This window comes from Aethina tumida, chromosome 4 (genome assembly GCF_024364675.1).
Source record: "Aethina tumida isolate Nest 87 chromosome 4, icAetTumi1.1, whole genome shotgun sequence".
NCBI classification, from domain to species: domain Eukaryota; kingdom Metazoa; phylum Arthropoda; class Insecta; order Coleoptera; family Nitidulidae; genus Aethina; species Aethina tumida.
The window spans coordinates 14,876,577-14,899,089 of NC_065438.1; the positions used below are offsets into that span (position 1 = coordinate 14,876,577).

The 22,513-nt window shown below is 24.7% G+C and overlaps 1 protein-coding gene across 3 annotated transcripts in view; it reads left to right on the plus strand.

Moving 5' to 3' along the window:
• LOC109600482 (transcription factor GATA-4) overlaps positions 1-22,513 on the plus strand; it is a 72,770-nt gene that overhangs the window by 34,351 nt on the left and 15,906 nt on the right. The window lies entirely within an intron of this gene.

Below are 22,513 nucleotides of genomic sequence, written 5' to 3' on the forward strand. Positions count from 1 at the left end.
ATAGTTAATTCCTAGAGAATTGCACTGGTCAAATCAATAGTTTTAATCTTATGCAATTGTGTTATGCACACATAACAAAACAATGCACGACCAAGTACTTATTATCTTTGGCAAGGTCATGTGGATTTGTTTTTAACGTCTCTTTCTTCATTCGAACTCATTTATAAACATTTAAGGAAGATTAGTTTTTTTAATGTTTGACGGTCTGATGTCTGAAAATTGACTAGACTCCTTATCGGACACTATTAGGGACCAACAAGATCTTTTAACTCATTCGTCGTCGGAAACAATTTTAAGTATTTTTTTTTTTTGGAGACCTATTAGTGGAAACGTCTACTGTATTTGTCCGTTTTTAATGGAAAGGAATTACTGACCTTTCTATGGACTCTTTTGTTAGACGTGAAGAATTTTTTAAGCACTAATCACCCAAACACGTTGAACGGATAAGACAAGACAAATAGACATAATTTTCATTTTTGGGATTCAAAATAAATATGAATGAATGAATGAACAATAAAAATTATCATTATTTTAATAATTACTGATTTTTGTAGTATTAAGAAAAATCTATAAATCTAATTTAAAAGAAAAGTTACTAAATTTTTGGTTATGGTCCTTATAATACAATAATTAACTTATTGATTTCAAAAAAGGAAAAAAAAATGAAGAATAATTAAATTTTAGAGAAATAGAGTTAGCATAATGTTAAAATAAAAGAAATTTTTTACTTTACTTGACAATTAACAAATGAAAAATATATAATTGTTACTTCTCAATTTATTCTTTTACTTTTGTAGAAAATATTTAAAAAACAAATAAGATAAATCAAAAAAATTAATGCATAAATGAACAATAAAAATTCAATCATTATTTAAAAAAAAAAATAATATAAAATAATATAATTATTATAAAGTATAAAATAAATAAATTTATTGTTTAACATATATCTTCTTGCCATTAAACAATTGAAATATTTGAAAATTTCTAAATTTTCCCTTTTAATTGTGTAAAACAACATAAAAAACTAATAAATTAATAAAATATAAATAATTATATTAAAATAAATTAATATTATTTAATTTCATTAATAATGAAACGAGACAATTATTATTGAAATATTCAATTTTTATTTAATATAAAAAATTAAAAAATAACGATAAAATAAATTAAATATTTATGCTAAAATTTTCATATAAAAATTAAATTACTGGTCAAAATTATTAATAATTATCTAAAAAATAAACAAATTAACGACTAAAACCACTTTTCTCAAAAAGAATTTTTCAATATTGTTATTAAAAATTGACTTAATGACAATGACAATATTTAATATACAAATTAATTATGTATTGTTTATTTCAAATAATTAATTGAATTTAAAAATCACAAATATATATATATATATATATATATATATATACATATATATATATATATATATATATATATATATATATATATATATAATAAATATAATATATATAATAAATAATAAAAAAAATTAAAATAAATACATATTATTTGTTATAATTAAACTTAAATTTTTAAAAATTTACTTTTTTTTAAATAAAGAAATTATTTAATATAAATAAATATAATTGATTAAAATGGATTGGAATTTAAAATAATTTGCATTAATAATAAGAAATAACTATTAAATTATTTATTTCTAATTTTCTTAATTTAAATCAAAAGTAAATATGGAAAATTCATTTAATGTATTTAAGTTATATACAATAAATTAGATTTATGTATTATCTGTCACTAAAAAACTGAATAATATTCAAATAATATTCTTCATTTAAATAATATGCTGATATGTAAAGGTATTGTTATTGTTTTTTTTACTTACTTGGTTGTTTTTATTTGCTACTAAATAATTATTAATAATAAATTGGCAACAATAAAAAATTTTGTTTACAACCTTAATGAACTTTCAAAAAAATTCTTCTTCATCTCAAAACGCTGAAATTATATATAACCATATTAAATAAATTAGATTATTAAATATATGACTCATTTAATTAGTCTTAAAGAATGTGAATCACAGAATTAGTATAACAAAATATATTATTCTTAATTTGGTATATTTTGAATGGAAATAAATTAATATTAATAGTTTTTATTAAATATTTTACTGGAAAAAAAATTATAGATATTTATTTATTTATATAGTAATAATTTTCTTAATAATTGAAATAAATTGAAAAACATGATAAATCTGCAGATATTAGATAAATTGAATTTTACACAGTTTTATTTTTGTATTTTTGCAGTATTTTGTTTAAAAAAATCATTTTTCTTTTATATTATAAATTAGCTGTTACATTGTAAAAAACTGAAAAACATGATTCCTTTGCAGATATTGTATAAATTGAATTTTGTTTTTATTTCAAATTTATTAAAAAATAATAATAATAATAATAAAAAATGAGTTAAAAAAATTAAATGTGAATAATTTTTGAATAATATTTCAAATATCTTAATTTATGAATAAATTTTGTAATTTTATACTATTTTACCTATTTTTTATTTTTTTCTAAATCACTTATCTTAATTAACAATATTTTTTTTAAGATTATATTGAAATTAATTGGAAAACATGATAAATCTGAAGATATTAGATAAAATAAATAGAATAAAAGAAGTTAAAAAAAAAATAATAAAAATTGAATAAAACAATTAAATGTGAATAATTTTTGAATAATATTTCAAATATCTTAATTTATCAATAAATTTTGTAATTTTATACAATTTTACCCATTTTTTATTTTTTTCTAAATCACTTATCTTAATTAACAAAATTTTTTTTAAGATTACATTGAAATTAATTTGAAAACATGATAAATCTGAAGATATTAGATAAAATAAATATTATAAATTAAAGAAGTTAAAAAAATTAATAAAAAAATAATAAAAATTGAATAAAAAAATTAAATATGAATAATTTTTGAATAATATTTTAAAAATCTTAATATCTTCATAAATTTTGAAATTTTATCTATATTACCCATTTTTTATTTTTTTTTCTATTATTATTATTTATATTAATTAACAATTTTTTTTTTCAAAATTACATTGGAATTAATTGGAAAACATGATAAATCTGAAGATAAATTAAATATTATGAATATAAAGTTAATGAAAATAATAAGAAATAGTAAAATTAAATAAATAAAACAGTCAATAATTAACAAATATTATAATTATATCCAAATCAAATTTATTTAATTAAAATAATTAATATTATCAATAAATACTATTTTAGAACGAAGCCCAGTAAAAATTAATTGAATCTCAATCTAAAATCTAAAAGTTTTTCTGCAATGAATGATAAATCATATTTACAAAAATATTTTTCCTTATGGTCAGTTTACTTTAGCATGAATCAACAAACCAAAACACCATGTTTATATTATTTTTAACCCGATCGATCAATTGACTCATCCCGTAACGGCAACAACAGCGCGAAAATCACGAAAAGGTAACCCAATAACACAATTACTAATATTTATGATCTCATTGAAAACAAATGAACGCAGACATCAGCAGAAAACACGCCGTCGTCGTCGTCGTCGTCGCCGTTGTCGTTGTCGTTGTCGTTGGAGCGCGGCCGCATCGCGACAACAACAACAAAAGCGGTGATTCACGCCTCACTCGCTTCTTACGTTATGCCCCGCTCGTGGTGAGAGAGACCCGCGAATCGCAAAAGAACAACACGATCTGATAAAATTCATGAAAACGTAACCCGAAACGGCGTGCAATCGTAAGCACTTAGTGCCATTGTGAGTGGCTCCGGCATCCGACCAACACTCCTCATTATATAATAACCGTGTGAAGACGCCGTACGCCCACTCTGATGCCGGTGACGGTTTCTGTTTCACTTTCATGGTCTTCTGCTAGTCGTGTTTCAAAAATGGTTTTCGATTTTAACTCACTGTGACTGTTCTGTATTGCTGTTGCTTTCCGTTTTCTGCTGGGGTTGTGGAATGTCGCTACAATAAGGCTGGTTTTGTTCCAGCTTGTGTGATGTTTATTATTTCTTCCTCCACGCAGCTGGCCAATTTTATGCGTACATTTTTTATTTGCTTGTTATAATTATTTAGTAATGGGGCGTAGTCAAACTGTATTATGAGCTGTAAGAAAAATTATAATACAGTCTTACTAAGATCAAGAGAAACAAGAGATTGGTAATATATTTGGAAATTGGTCATGTTTATATCAAGGAGATGTGTGTACCCACCTGTAATTTGACAAACTAATATAAGGAAGCTTCAAAATGTTAAATCATTCATCAAGTAGTCCATATATTTCACCTTCTGTTCATTATTTATTTTTATCATTGTCTATTTTTTGCATAAACGGTTTAATTCTAACGAGGAGGCCACAACTGAGGTGGATCTTTTCTTCACTTCCAATAACTTATTTTTTTTTCACTTGGCATAAATCAGTACAAAGTTGACATAAAAATTATACAAATTTAAACTAACTCTTCACAGCAGTTCAAGAAGCTTCGAGGAATATATGTTATGTATGTCATAATTTGGAAATTGGTCGAGTCTATGTCAAGGAGATGTGTGTACCCACCTGTATTTTGACAAACTAATATAAGGAAGCTTCAAAATGTTAAATCATTCATCAAGTAGTCCATATATTTCACCTTCTGTTCATTATTTATTTTTATCATTGTCTATTTTTTTGCATAAACGGTTTAATTCTGACGAGAAAGCCACAACTGAGGTGGATCTTTTCTTCAGTTCCAATAACTCATTTTTTTTCACTTGGGATAAATCAGTTCAATGTGGACATAAAAATTATACAAATTTAAACTAACTCTTCACAGCAGTTCAAGAAACTTGGAGGAATATATGTTAGGTATGTTAAAATTTGGAAATTGGTCGAGTCTATGTCAAGGAGATGTGTGTACTCACCTGAATTTTGACAAACTAATATAAGGAAGCTTCAAAATGTTAAATCATTCATCAAGTAGTCCATATATTTCACCTTCTATTCATTATTTATTTTTATCAGTGTCTATTTTTTTAAATAAACGGTTTAATTCTAACGAGGAAGCCACAACTGAGGTGGATCTTTTCTTCAGTACCAATAACTCATTTTTTTCACCTGGCATAAATAAGTACAAAGTTGACATAAAAATTATACAAATTTAAACTAACTCTTCACAGCAGTTCAAGAAACTTGGAGGAATATATGTTAGGTATGTTAAAATTTGGAAATTGGTCGAGTCTATGTCAAGGAGATGTGTGTACTCACCTGAATTTTGACAAACTAATATAAGGAAGCTTCAAAATGTTAAATCATTCATCAAGTAGTCCAGATATTTCTCCTTCTGTTCATTAGTTATTTTTATCATTGTCTATTTTTTACATAAACGGTTTAATTCTGACGAGGAAGACACAACCGAGGTGGATCTTTTCTTCAGTTCCAATAACTCATTTTTTTTCACTTGACATAAATCAGTTCAATGTGGACATAAAAATTATATAAATTTAAACTAACTCTTCACAGTAGTTCAAGAAGCTTGGGGGGATATATGTTAGGTATGTCATAATTTGGAAATTGGTCGAGTCTATGTCAAGGAGATGTGTGTACCCACCTGTATTTTGACAAATTAATATAAAGAAGCTTCAAAATGTTAAATCATTCATCAAGTATTCCAGATATTTCAACTTCTGTTCATTATTTATTTTTATCATTGTCTATTATTTTACATAAACAGTTTAATTCTAAAGAGGAAGCCACAACTGAGGTGGATCTTTTCTTCACTTCCAATAACTTATTTTTTTTTCACTTGGCATAAATCAGTACAAAGTTGACATAAAAATTATACAAATTTAAACTAACTCTTCACAGCAGTTCAAGAAGCTTCGAGGAATATATGTTATGTATGTCATAATTTGGAAATTGGTCGAGTCTATGTCAAGGAGATGTGTGTACCCACCTGTATTTTGACAAATTAATATAAAGAAGCTTCAAAATGTTAAATCATTCATCAAGTAGTCCATATATTTCACCTTCTATTCATTATTTATTTTTATCAGTGTCTATTTTTTTACATAAACGGTTTAATTCTGACGAGGAAGCCACAACTGAGGTGGATCTTTTCTTCAGTTCCAATAACTCATTTTTTTCACTTGGGATAAATCAGTTCAATGTGGACATAAAAATTATACAAATTTAAACTAACTCTTCACAGTAGTTCAAGAAGCTTGGAGGGATATATGTTAGGATGTCATAATTTGGAAATTGGTCGAGTCTATGTCAAGGAGATGTGTGTACCCACCTGTATTTTGACAAATTAATATAAAGAAGCTTCAAAATGTTAAATCATTCATCAAGTAGTCCAGATATTTCTCCTTCTGTTCATTAATTATTTTTATCATTGTCTATTTTTTACATAAACGGTTTAATTCTGACGAGGAAGCCACAACTGAGGTGGATCTTTTCTTCAGTTCCAATAACTCATTTTTTTCACTTGGGATAAATCAGTTCAATGTGGACATAAAAATTATACAAATTTAAACTAACTCTTCACAGTAGTTCAAGAAGCTTGGAGGGATATATGTTAGGTATGTCATAATTTGGAAATTGGTCGAGTCTATGTCAAGGAGATGTGTGTACCCACCTGTATTTTGACAAATTAATATAAAGAAGTTTCAAAATGTTAAATCATTCATCAAGTAGTCCATATATTTCACCTTCTGTTCATTATTTATTTTTATCATTGTCCATTTTTTTACATAAATGGTTTAATTCTAACAAGGAAGCCACAACTGAGGAGGATCTTTTCTTCAGTACTAATAACTCATTTTTTTTTCACCTGGCATAAATTAGTACAAAGTTGACATAAAAATTATACAAATTTAAACTAACTCTTCACAGCAGTTCAAGAAGCTTCGAGGAATATATGTTATGTATGTCATAATTTGGAAATTGGTCGAGTCTATGTCAAGGAGATGTGTGTACCAACCTGTATTTTGACAAACTAATATAAAGAAGCTTCAAAATGTTAAATCATTCATCAAGTAGTCCAGATATTTCACCTTCTGTTCATTATTTATTTTTATCATTGTCTATTTTTTTATATAAATGGTTTAATTCTAACAAGGAAGCCACAACTGAGGAGGATCTTTTCTTCAGTACTAATAACTCATTTTTTTTCACCTGGCATAAATTAGTACAAAGTTGACATAAAAATTATACAAATTTAAACTAACTCTTCACAGCAGTTCAAGAAGCTTCGAGGAATATATGTTATGTATGTCATAATTTGGAAATTGGTCGAGTCTATGTCAAGGAGATGTGTGTACCCACCTGTATTTTGACAAACTAATATAAAGAAGCTTCAAAATGTTAAATCATTCATCAAGTAGTCCAGATATTTCACCTTCTGTTCATTATTTATTTTTATCATTGTCTATTTTTTTATATAAATGGTTTAATTCTAACAAGGAAGCCACAACTGAGGAGGATCTTTTCTTCAGTACTAATAACTCATTTTTTTTCACCTGGCATAAATTAGTACAAAGTTGTCATAAAAATTATACAAATTTAAACTAACTCTTCACAGCAGTTCAAGAATCTTGGAGGAATACATGTTAGGTATGTCATAATTTGGAAATTGGTCGAGTCTATGTCAAGGAGATGTGTGTACCCACCTGTATTTTGACTAACTAATATAAGGAAACTTCAAAATGTTAAATCATTCATCGTTTATGATAATGGTGTTTATTTTAGACGTCTAAAATATAAATTATTCATCCATTACTTAATACATCATAGATATTCTATAGTAGTACTTCTTAGGATCAGTTTATTGAATGACAGACCACCAATAATCATCTAGAAATTTAATTCTGGTGAAATTCTCATCATAATATTTTTGAAGACTATATTGGAACCCAGAGCATTGTAATTTAAAAATAGTAAAACAATTATCTTCTTTCTTGCTTCTAAGAAATCATGAACAACAATTTTGACAACTAACAACTTGCGTCATTGCTTTTGGAATTCAACACAAGTTCGTCATCTTTTCACATCAGCTTCCATATTTGGAGCTCATCAGACACGTCTTCTTCAATATTTTCGGGAAAATGGTGATGAAATATTGAACTTTGTGGTCATTAACACCTAAAGTCTTCAGGAAGGATTTTACAAGACCTAGAGAGGAGGTAACTCCTTATTTTGACCAGATTAGCATCACTTACTTATTATAATATATTGAGTCACAAAGAAACCAGAAGAATGTGATTGAATCCACCTAACAAACCAGTTAATATATTTCGAAAAACTCTTTCGTGTAAACCAAGGTAGTGAGTACGAGTTTCCCAACAATATTAATACAGATAACGGGTTAATGTTTCGCCTGTTTGAAGGCGCTACGAATTTCGTAACGAGCCCTACGTTCCGAAGGTGAGAGCGGTCCCGCCGCGTCGATTTTCTATTTTTCCAGGCAACGTTCCGACAGCGGCGACGGCGTGTGTTATTTTTGTTATCACCGCGCCGTAACGAGCACATTACCCCGTTTTTTTTGCCGATAAGAAAACCCGCATAACATAATTATAAATGCAGGCGGAAAACCGAACGAGAATAAATTGAAAATTTATGTTCAACAGACTGAGACTCGGGGTTTTAGAAAATGGTTCGCGGCACGGCCGCATGAAATTTATGGTTGCGGCCTAAAATATGGTAATTGCTGTGTAAAATGTAAAAAAGACGACGTGAAATTGTTGGTCGAATAAATTATTGTATGGTTTTGGGTATATGCATGGTTGCAATCAAAAGTCACACGAAATTAACAAAGTTTTTCAAATATATAATCAATTCCAGATAAAAGTCATAAAAATTAATTTAATTAACTTTTTGTAACTTTCTTTCAAATATATATATATATATATATATATATATATATAGATTTAAAAAGTTTAAAGTAATGATTAATGGCAAGTATTATCTTGCTAAATTGATTCTTAAAATCTTAATTCAATGAATCAATAATATGAATAATAGAAATCTAAATCGTATTATAAATATATTATGACATACATCCTTAATATCTATTATTAAATGATACAGTCAAATATTCTTTTAAAATTTAATATTTATAATAAATTCAAAAATAAAAGTTTAATTGTTGTCAAATATTCTACTAAAATTTCAGAAAGAAAAACATATAAATAATATACAAATGTAACATATTCTTCTAAAATTTTATTTTTATAATATAGATTTCTTGTTTAAAAACTTATAGATTAAGTTTATTTGTGTGATTTCAAATATTCTTCTACAATTTCAAAATATATAAATGATTTACATTATTTTATTAAAAATTTAAATTTTAAATTGAGGTATGTAAAATATTCATGAAATTATGAAAATGTATAAATAATATAGATTTTTTTGCTTAAAAGCTTAAATGTTGAATTAAATTTATTTGTGGGTTGACAAATATTCTTCTACAATTTCAATAAATAAAAAAATTATATAAAATTTTTAAAATATAATTCTTTTTCATTTAATATTTAATTCTTAAATTTGTAAAATATTCTTCTAAAATTTAATATATTTGATTAATAGAAAAACTATGTTTTTTTATGAAAAATTAAAAAAAAAATTAATAAATAAGAAAATTACAAAAATATATGAATAATATAATATATTTATAACATAGATTTTTTTGCTGAAAAAATATAAAAAGTTGTAAAATATTCTTCTAAAATTTAATATATTTGAGCTTTTTATGTTCTTGAATAATTAAAAAAAAATAATAAATAAGAAAATTATAAAAATATATGAATATTATAACATAGACTTTTTTTGAATTAAGGAAAAATAGATAAATATTATAATATTTGTTAATATACATTTTTTACTTGAAAATTTAAATGTTCAATTCTGTGTATTTCTTCTAAAATTTTAGTAAATAAAAAGTATAAATTATATAAATTTTTTTAAATATCATTTTTTATTAAATATTTAAATTTTAACCTGAGTTGTGAAATATTCTTCTAAAATTTAATACATTTAATAAATAAGAAATTTATAAAAATATATAAATATTACATTATTAATATATATTTTGAAAATACTTGAAAATTTAAATGTTCAATTAAGTATATTTTTGTGTTATCAAATATTTTTCTAAAATTTTAATAAAAAAAAATATATATAAAATTTTTAAAATATCATTGTTTAAATTTTAAATTTTAGTTCTTCTGTAAAATATTCTTTTAAAATTTAATATGTTTAATAAATAGGAAAATTATAAAATATTTAAATATTATAATATTTGTTAATATACATTTTTTTTAAAAAAATTAAATGTTCGATTAAGTTGATTTGTGTGTTATCTAATATTCTTCTAAAATTTTAGAAAATAATAAAAATAATTAAAATATCATTTTTTATTAAATATTTAAATTTTAAATTGAATCCATTTGTGAGTTGTAAAATATTTTTTTAAAATTTAAATGTTAATAGAAAGATTATAAAAATTATATAAATTTATAATATTACAAACATATTAATAATATAATATTATTTCAATACCAATTTTTTTTTTAAATTTAAATGTTAAATTAAATTTATATGTTGGAAAGTATTCTAAATTAATGTTTTTAATATAAATAATATAAAAAAATGTTGATCTTATTTTTTATAAACTGTTTCTTATGAAATTTACTCTGATTGTTAACAATTCTAAACTTTTTATATAATTTAATATAGTATTATTTCAATACCAATTTTTTTATCATAAAATTTAAATGTTAAATTCAATTTATATATTAGAAAGTATTCTAAATTAATGTTTTTAAAATAAATAATACAAAAAAATATGTTGATTATATTTTTAATAAACTGTTTCTTATGAAATTTTCTTTAATTGTTCACAATTCTAAACTTTTTATGTAATTTTCAAAAAATTTGACACATGTTTGTTTATATTTTGATATGCAAATAACTAATATTTTTAAAACACTTTGCATTTTGTTTGTTAAATCTTCAAACTTGTCAATTTTATGCTGATTTTTAGCAATTTTACTATCTTATCAATGTTTTGTCGTTATGTTACTTCTAATCTGTTTTACATAAAATTTTAAATTTCTTCATTTCGATACATAAAATTAACTTAACTTAATCAACTGCAAAAAAAACATTATTAATAAATTCCAGAGCATGAAAACATTGATGCAAATGATTGTTACATGTTTTCATCAGTTTAAGCTTGTGCAGAATTTTTATTTAAGCACACATATTTTGATTCATAAAACTATAAACACGTGTAAAAATTCCGATAAGAAATTTTAAAAAACCCATTTATTGGTCGACAATTATTAATAATAAATTTTAATAAACAAAATCATTGATAATTGATAAAACACAAAACGAACGTTTATATTTTAAAAGTCCGAATCCATAGTGGCAACGTCAATTAAAATAAAACCGATGCATTGTTTAAACAAACGGAACGTAAATGTTTACAATATGTATCATGTTCGTGATACGTGCGAAACGAATTCCCACATTTTTACGTACGATCTCTAATGTGTGTGTGTGTGTGTGTGTGCTCGAATTATTATATTATAACATTTATTGCCTTCTCCGGTTTAATAAAATCGGACCATTTGTGCGAGTCTTTAACCTAGGAAGGCCATTTAAGACGGCAGTTATTAATTCCACATTAGCGTTTCAAACACGTTTCGGTTATAACGTGTTTGAAACGCTAAATTGTCGCAAGTCCCCGCTTATCGATTCCTAAATTTCGGTGTTTTAACACCGGCGAACTGAAATTAAGATAAATTTAATTTGCTGTTCTGGAATTAAATGGAACGTATTAGTTGCAATGTTGCCTGCTCACTTTGAATTTTTCCTGCTGCGCCAACTTTACATTCGATTTCGATACTGTCGACCGTTGTTTTTGTTGTCGCGAGTGTTTTTGTTTGAACGAAGCGACTCCACTTCCTGATTAGAACATTAAATATTATTGTTGGGACAGCTTATAGTTTAACGTTTAGAAGTTATTCACCTGTCTAACGTCTGTCAGTCTCGTAGTTTGCTAATGAAACCATCCGTAATTACTGTTAATTGTTTAACAATTATTAAAAAACGGGTTCGTTTACACCGAGGTAAAAAACCTGTGATCCATCGACGGTCAAAATCTTCGATAAGAATTGCATGTTGTCGCCTTTGTTTTAGACAACACACTTTAGATTAATAATAATAATGAACAAGCAAAAATCGCTCGGGCAAAATTTATTGCGATTACTTTTATCAGATATTCAGACTTAAGTTATACAACGCTGATAGAAACGGAGGGTGTCCGATTACACGGGCTGTAAACAAAAACAACTGGATGTGCTGAATGCACTAGCCCATATTATGATTGAAGCACACGTGATTTTATTATAGGTTTGACGATTTTGCACTTAAATGCAAGTGCAGCAAAATCCAAACATTCTTTTGGAATTGAATATGTTAGTGTTTTCTTCTTTGGTTTGTAACTCCTTCATTTTTTATCCCATTTTGGTGTACCGCACCTTGAAATGTTTGTAAATGAACAAACTGTCGAATATAAAGGTAAAACTTGCAATATTGGGATTATTTGTTGTGGAAAATTTACTCAAATGACAAAAGTTTGAACTTAGTAACTGTTCTTTCTATCGAATCAATTTAAATAGCATTGCACACCTAATTTAATCCACTTTCTAATGAAAAGAAAAAGTAAAATAAGTTTTCGGTAAATGATTTATTTGAATAAATTTTTTTATATCATATTTTCAAGCTTAAATCTCACTTGAAAGCTTTTATATACTTTCTAATGATGGTATGTATTATTTCCTACATTTTTTTAGATTGAAGCCTTTTCATTTTTATCCCATTTTGGTCTACCAGGCCTTGAAATGTTTGTAAATGAACAAACTGTCGAATATAAAGGTAAAACTCGCAATATTGGGATTATTTGTTGTTGAAAATTTACTCAAATGACCAAAGTTTGAACTTAGTAACTGTTCTTCCTATCGAATCAATTTAGATAGCAATGCACACCTAATTTAATCCACTTTCTAATGAAAAGAAAAAGTAAAATAAGTTTTCGGTAAATGATTTATTTAAATAAATTTTTTTATATCATATTTTCAAGCTTAAATCTCACTTGAAAGCTTTTATATGCTTTCTAATGATGGTATGTATTATTTCCTACATTTTTTAGATTGAAGCCTTTTCATTTTTTAACCCATTTTGGTCTACCAGGCCTTGAAATGTTTGTAAATGAACAAACTGTCGAATATAAAGGTAAAACTTGGGATATTGGGATTATTTGTTGTTGAAAATTTAGTCAAATGTCAAAAGTTTGAACTTAGTAAATGTTCTTTCTATCGAATCAATTTAAATAGCATTGCACACCTAATTTAATCCACTTTCTAATGAAAATAAAAAGTAAAATAAGTTTTCGGTAAATGATTTATTTGAATAAATTTTTTTATATCATATTTTCAAGCTTAAATCTCACTTGAAAGCTTTTATATGCTTTCTAATGATGGTATGTATTATTTCCTACATTTTTTTAGATTGAAGCCTTTTCATTTTTTATCCCATTTTGGTCTACCAGGCCTTGAAATGTTTGTAAATGAACAAACTGTCGAATATAAAGGTAAAACTTGGGATATTGGGATTATTTGTTGTTGAAAATTTAGTCAAATGACAAAAGTTTGAACTTAGTAACTGTTCTTCCTATCGAATCAATTTAGATAGCATTATACACCTAATTTAATCCATTTTCTAATGAAAATAAAAAGTAAAATAAGTTTTCGGTAAATGATTTATTTGAATAAATTTTTTTATATCATATTTTCAAGCTTAAATCTCACTTGAAAGCTTTTATATGCTTTCTAATGATGGTATGTATTATTTCCTACATTTTTTTAGATTGAAGCCTTTTCATTTTTTATCCCATTTTGGTCTACCAGGCCTTGAAATGTTTGTAAATGAACAAACTGTCGAATATAAAGGTAAAACTTGGGATATTGGGATTATTTGTTGTTGAAAATTTACTCAAATGACCAAAGTTTGAACTTAGTAACTGTTCTTCCTATCGAATCAATTTAGATAGCATTACACACCTAATTTAATCCACTTTCTAATGAAAAGGAAAAGTAAAATAAGTTTTCGGTAAATGATTTATTTGAATAAATTTTTTTATATCATATTTTCAAGCTTAAATCTCACTTGAAAGCTTTTATATGCTTTCTAATGATGGTATGTATTATTTCCTACATTTTTTTAGATTGAAGCCTTTTCATTTTTTATCCTATTTTGGTCTACCAGGCCTTGAAATGTTTGTAAATGAACAAACTGTCGAATATAAAGGTAAAACTCGCAATATTGGGATTATTTGTTGTTGAAAATTTACTCAAATGACCAAAGTTTGAACTTAGTAACTGTTCTTCCTATCGAATCAATTTAGATAGCAATGCACACCTAATTTAATCCACTTTCTAATGAAAAGAAAAAGTAAAATAAGTTTTCGGTAAATGATTTATTTAAATAAATTTTTTTATATCATATTTTCAAGCTTAAATCTCACTTGAAAGCTTTTATATGCTTTCTAATGATGGTATGTATTATTTCCTACATTTTTTTAGATTGAAGCCTTTTCATTGTTTATTCCATTTTGGTCTACCAGGCCTTGAAATGTTTGTAAATGAACAAACTGTCGAATATAAAGGTAAAACTTGGGATACTGGGATTATTTGTTGTTGAAAATTTACTCAAATGACAAAAGTTTGAACTTAGTAACTGTTCTTCCTATCGAATCAATTTAGATAGCATTGCACACCTAATTTAATCCACTTTCTAATGAAAAGGAAAAGTAAAATAAGTTTTCGGTAAATGATTTATTTGAATAAATTGTTTTATATCATATTTTCAATCTTAAATCTCACTTGAAAGCTTTTATATGCTTTCTAATGATGGTATGTATTATTTCCTACATTTTTTTAGATTGAAGCCTTTTCATTTTTTATCCCATTTTGGTCTACCAGGCCTTGAAATGTTTGTAAATGAACAAACTGTCGTATATAAAGGTAAAACTTGGGATACTGGGATTATTTGTTGTTGAAAATTTACTCAAATGACAAAAGTTTGAACTTAGTAACTGTTCTTCCTATCGAATCAATTTAGGTTGCATTGGACATCTAATTTAATCCACTTTCTAATGAAAAGTAAAAGCAAAATAAGTTTTCGGTTAATGATTTATTTGAACAAATTTTTATATATATATTATATTATATTAAATTCAAGTTTACTTGAAAGCCTTTATATGCTTTGTAACGATGTTATGAATTATTTCCTAAATTTTTTTCATTGAAAAGTTTAAAATTCAGTTTAAAGCAGTAGAAGAATTGGGGGAGGTACCATAAATGATAAATAATTTTGATTTGGTCAGTTTGAAGGTGACAATGAATACTTTGAAGATGAACGACGTCAAGGTCGTCCTGAAATCTGAACCAACGAATAAATTAAATAATATTTCATGAAAAATACTCGTGCAACATGTTTGGAAATAGACTAGTCATCAACTGCAATGAATCAACCATTATAAAGAGAATTCCTGCTGTGAATCTCTTCAAAAAATTATAAAAATATGTAAATAATATAATATTTTTATGCTACATATTTTTTTGTTTAAAATATAAATGCTGAATTAAGTTTTTTGGTGTGTTGACAAATATTCTTCTATAATTTTAGTAAATAAGAAAAATATATACAATTTTTCAATATTGATATTTATATTAAAAATTTTAATTTTAAACAAGTCCATTTCTGAGATGTAAAATATTTTTCTTAAATTTAATATTTTTAATAAATAGGGATTTTTTTATATAATATAGTTTATTTGTTTGTTTCCAAATATTCTTCTACAATTTCAATAAATAAGAAAAATATGTAAATAATACAAAATTTTTACAATATTATTTTTATAACTGTCACATAAAAATGTAAAACATACAATATTGAGATTCATTCCTGTTGAAAATTTACTCAAATGGCAAAAGTTTGAATTTAGCAGCTGTTCATTTCTGGGATATAAAATATTCTTATAAAATTTAATATCTTTGATAAATAGGAAAATTATAAAAATATATAAAGAATATAATATTTTTATAATATAGATTTTTTTGCTTAAAAACTTAATATTAAATTAAGTTTATTTGTTTGTTACCAAATGTTCTTCTACAATTTCAATAAATAAGAAAAATATGTTAATAATACAAAATTTTTACAATATTATTTTTATAATTATCGAATAAAAATGTAAAACTTGCAATATTGAGATTAATTCTTGTTGAAAATTTACTCAAATGGTAAAATTTTGAATTTAGCAGCTGTATATTTCTGAGATATAAAATATACTTCTAAAATTTAATATCTTTAATAAATAGGAAAATTATAAAAACATATAAAGAATATAATATTTTTATAATATAGATTTTTTTGCTTAAAAACTTAATATTAAGTTAAGTTTATTTGTTTGTTTCCAAATATTCTTCTACAATTTCAATAAATAAGAAAAATATGTAAATAATATATAATTTTTACAATATTATTTTTATAATTGTCAAACAAAAATGTAAAAGTTACGATATTGGGATTAATTTTTATTGAAAATTTACTCAAATGACAAAAGTTTAAATTTAGCAGCTGTTTATTCTTGAGATAATATATTCTTCTAAAATTTAATATTTTTAATAAATAGGGAATTTATAAAAATATATATAAAGAATATTATATTTTTATAATATAGATTTTTTTGCTTAAAAACTTAATATTAAATTAAATTTATTTGTTTGTTTCCAAATATTCTTCTACAATTTCAATAAATAAGAAAAATATGTAAATAATCCAATATAATTCACTTTCTAAAGAAATATCAGGTACAGAAAAAAGTAAATTAAATTTCAGGTTCATAATTTATTCGAATAAATTTTTAAATTATATTTTAAAGCTTAAAACTTTCATACACTTTATTATTTCCTACATTTTTTTTAAACCTGAACCAACAATAATTCATGTAAAATACTCGTGCAATATGTTTGAAAACAAATCAGTCATCAACTCTTACAAGCAATGAAAAATGGATAGATTACGGCAATTCTCGTTGATCTGTATAATGGGCTGAAGCTTCTGAAACTTAGAGAAACAGTGGTCGAAGAAGGTCTTAATTCAAGAAAGATTTGATGAATGTAAAGTGGAAAGTGCGTGGAATTTGACACGTCGAATACCTACCAAAGGACCATAGATCAATGTAACTGTTTTCTGGAAAGCAAATTAATTAAGGTTGTTGAAAACCTAATCAAAGTCGAGCTCGGGAAAGTCATTTTCCTTCTTCACGTTGCACTAGAGACTGAAAATGTTAAATGGGAATAAAAGTAACGAAGTTATTTTAGGCTACTTAAAGTTAGTTACTTAACATATCACATACCTTCTATGTTGGTACTTCTCAGGATCAGTTTCTTGAATGACAGATCAGAAATAACCACCCAGTACGGCGATATTCCAATATCTCTGATGTCTCCTTCCAATGGTAATTAAATACTGATGAAAACATTCATCATTTTCAACCATTTCATTGTAGTTTAAAAATACATAATTATATTCTTATTTCCCAGAAATTACGATCAACAATTTTAACAACCAACAGTTTGTCTCGTATTCATTAGATTTCAGCACACATTCGTCAATTACAAAAGTGAGGGTCTCCAAACACTCCTTTTTAATGTTTTCGAGAAAATGGTGATAAGATATTGAAATTTATGGCCATTAACATCTAAAGTTTTCTTGCAGTTTTTTTACAAGGTTAATCAAGAGGAGGCTAAAATTTAGATTGATCTATTCATGGTAGATTTTATCCGTTGTTCATCTACCATGGCTTAAAATGTTTATAATTGAATAAACTATAGGTTAAAACTAATTACTTGAATTATTGAAAAATTATATGGGTTTAAAACATTCATGACCTGTAACTCAGCTATTTTTCTTCAGATCAAACTGGATCAGGTACCATTGGATAAGTAATTGAATAACCTTTTAAACGAATATTATTAGTCTCTACAAGACATTGCCGTTTATTCTGCACAGCACATTAAGTAGTTGATGATGATGAAATTAATATGAATCAATCTAGAATACATTTAGTGTGTTTTTGTCGCACAAATATTTTAAAACGTCGACTAGAATTTCCTTTTATCATCGGACCCGTCCGTTTCGTGCATTACCAGCGCCCTTCCGACCACCGGAGCAGCACCCGAATTATCTGGGCACTCTTCGACCGACCGGAAACATGTGTAAGAAAAGAGGAATTCGCTGTAATGGAACGAATTAGTCGCGTGCCGGTCGCAAGCCGTTCTACCGGTTCGTAAAGTACATGTTCTTGTAAGTACGTGCCGCAGCGGATGACCACTGAAAGTTCCTACCCCCATTGGGTGCACGTGGATCCGATCGACCATTTCGATTTCCTCTTACCTCACTCGCGTCCACGTAGAATTTTATTCATTTTCGTTTTGCAGACACGGATCTAAGTTTATCTAAGTCCCCGTTATCTCGGGGGGAGGGTCGTCGGGTTAATTAGCAATTAACGAGATGGCGATTGGCGAAACGCTATCGTAACGTCTGCCGTTTGTTTGTTTTTGTTTTTTACGTCGTCGCGAAGGTAATTAGTCCTTTTTTTTTTGTCGCAACAACCGAAAACTGATTAACGGCAAACGAATTTCGTAGACCATGACCAAAGACAATGTTCCCAAAATCTGCATGTTATGCAAGCGACAACGGATCCGAAAGCAATTAGGATCGAATATGTTAAAAACTATCGGTTTATCTATGTTAAAAAACGTCTGTTTTTCCATCAGCCTTTTCCAGTCACCTAAATCATTTTCCTGAGGTGGAAACGTGCAATCTGACCTAACCTAACAAACAAAAAAAAAAAAAATTCATTATGCATAAGCATGGAAATTTCAACACGAAAAGACTGCCGTCCGTCGCATAAATTAACTCGGAAGCACCGCCTTGACATAATTACTGAATGTTTCGCGTTTAATATTCATCGATACGAGGAAAACGTATCGATCAAATCGAGAAATGCACTTTGCTTCCGAATTCGATTTCGCAGCCGTCAATTAGAAGTTTAACAACCCGATAACAAGGAAGTCGCACCGCGGCACCTGCACAACCTCAAAACAAATAATTATAAACAATATGTTGCGAAAAAAATAAAAACGAATGAACTGTCGCACTTGACCTTACCCAAAACTCACAATATATACCAGACGGCGGCGAAAGTGATCAGTAAAATGTGCGTCGGTCAGCATTTCGTTCACACCGCGGACATCAGACGACGAACCGATAAATTGAACCGGACTTTTTTTTTGTAGACGAAAAATCTAATAAAAGCGTGTGAAAATCGTGAGTGCGGAAGTTTCCGGTGGTTCGTCTCAATTATGTTAGTCATTAGTTGACGTCAAAACTAGTTTTGTTTGTCCGTTCAGCGTTAAGAAAAACAAATGTTATTAAATGCAGCAATAACAAACTCACTGTAAGTGATTCTTATTGTAGTTAATGTCTGATATGTCTTGGACTGCGCATTTTAAATATTTAAACTAAAGGAAAACATGGTAGTTAAAGTTTAATTGATTTTTCGAAATGCCCGTTGATACATACGTTTTGTTAGAGTTAATTAGTGTTGTTTAGAGAAATTATAACCATTTTAGAGTATATTTTATTTATTTTTTTAAATTTACTTTTCTTGTCTACATAAATCTAAATTTAATTAATTAAAACCTATAATTAATAACTGTGATAATAGATAATTTGTTATTTTTGTTTTTAATACGAATTATTCTTCAAAAAATTATCTCTCATTGATGATTTTCGGTGTGAATGACAATAAAATGATATAAATCAAAATTTACATTGATTATAAGATACTTTAAAACAATAGTTTATTAATTAATTTATTCACTTTATATGTTATAATAATAATAATAATAATAATAATGATAATAATAATAATAATAATAATAATAATAATAATAATAATAATAATAATAATTGTCACACACTAAGTTTTAATACATATTTAATATGTAGATGTAATTGAAAAATGTTGCAGATAAAAATTTATTTAAAAATAAAATAAAATTTAAATAAAAATAAATTTAGTTTAAAATCAATGCTTATATTATTTGTAATTTAAAAAATAAGTCATATTATAATAAAAAAAATTAAATTGATATTACTTAATTTTGAACTAATATTTAAAAAAATATATTAAAAAATATAATCTTGAAATAGAATTCTAACACAAATGTATATTTTATTATTTTAAAAAATAATATAATGTTCTTTTATTGTTTGTGAAGTTTTAAAATGAACAAACATTGTTTGTTTAAAATATATTAAATCATTAAATATGTTACTTAAATTTTACTTCAGTAACTTAATTTGTATGAAGAGTCTATTTTAAAAGTTACTATTTTATTATAGTACTTAAAGTATAAAAAGATTTTAACATTTAAAAAATTATAAAAATCATATATTTATTTAAAGAATATTAATTAACTTAACTAATATAAAATATTTTTAGAAATATATTAGAAAATATTTGAAAATTAAAAAAAAAGAATATTTGTATAAATTATTATTAAAAAATGTTTTATAGATTTAATTCTATTAAATTGTTTATTAAAATATTTAAACTATAAAAAGATTTTAACATTTAAAAATTTATAAAAATCATATAATTATATAAAGAATATTAATTAACTTGAAATTAATAGATTTAAAATAACAATTATTAAAACATTTAATACATTAAAGAATCTAATATAAAATATTTTAAGAAATATGTTAGAAAATATTTGAAAATTAAAAACTGAAATTTTAAATTAATTTCACAAAAAAATTGAATGAATTATTATTGAAAAGTGTTTTTAAAATATGGAACAAATTCAAAATGTTTTTTTAATAAAAATTATTAAAATATTTAGTATATTAAAAATATAATCTAAAATATATGTATTATAATCAAATTTTTTAAAAGATTAATTACACAAAATAAATTTATGAATTATTGTTGATAATAATGTTTAATATATTGAATTAAATGCAAATTAATTGTTTTTAATAAAAATTATTAAAATATTTAATATATTAAAGAATATAATCTAAAATATTTAAAAAGAAATATACTATAAAATATTTGAGAATTAAAAAACAAATAATAAATTTATGAATTAAAAAGAAAGTTTTATAGATTTAATTCTATTATAAGTAATGAAATTTTAAATGAATTTCACCAAAAAGTATGAATTATTATTAAGAAGAATTATGAATACATTGATTTAACTCTAAATAATTATTTATTATAAAAAATATTAAAATATTTAATATATTAAAAGATAATGTAAAATATTTAAAATAATATGTTAAAAAACATTTGAAATTTAAAAAAATCATATTTTTTTGAATTGTTATTGAAAAATGTTTTATATATTTAATTATATTAAAACTCACGAAATTTTAAAGCAAATTTAATATTATTAAATAATATAAAATTTATATGACAAAAGAAAATTTTGATTTTTAGTACAATTTATTAAACTATTTAATATATTAAACATATATTATAAAATATTTAAAAAGATATAAATTAAAAAAATAATAATAAAAAAGTCTAATTTTGATTATTATTAAAAAAATATTTTATGGATTTAATTATAATAAAAGTCATGAAATTTTAAATCAAATTTATTAAAAAATGAATTTAACAAAAGAAATTTATGACAACAATTTTTAATATATTGAATAATTAAGTGATTAAAATTAATAGTTTTTATTAAAAATCAATAAAAATCATAAAAATTTAACGTATTAAAAAATATCATCCAAAATATTTACGAAGTGAATTAAAAACATCCATATAAAACAAAAATAGTTTATAGATTTAATTGTATTAAAATTTGATTGACATTTCAAATCAAAAATTTATGAATTTTTGAAAAGAATGGCTAAAAGATAATTTTAAAAAAGTCTAGAAAAATTGTGTATAGATTTTTTTCTAATTTTGAATTGGACTTTTAAATTTGCAATTTTAACACTATTTAAATCTTAAAAATAAAACTTACTTATTAATTTATTTTTAAAAAATATAAAAAAGTTGATTATAAAACAGTAGTTTACTTTTTTACAATTAAGGGTTAGCCAAATTTATCATTTTCACGTATAATTTAATTATTGAAAGTAATGTTTGTTCAAATAAATAAGCACCCATATAAAATTGGTAACTAATTTTAAGGCAAATGTCGAATTAAATCTAACCAAAACTTCGGGGGGGTGTTCAGAAACTATGTACGGCAGTACCGATTAATTCTAAAAAATAATTGTCGACGAAACTAACAATCTTCCAAATCCGCCCAATGTTTGCGATAAGGCACCACAAACA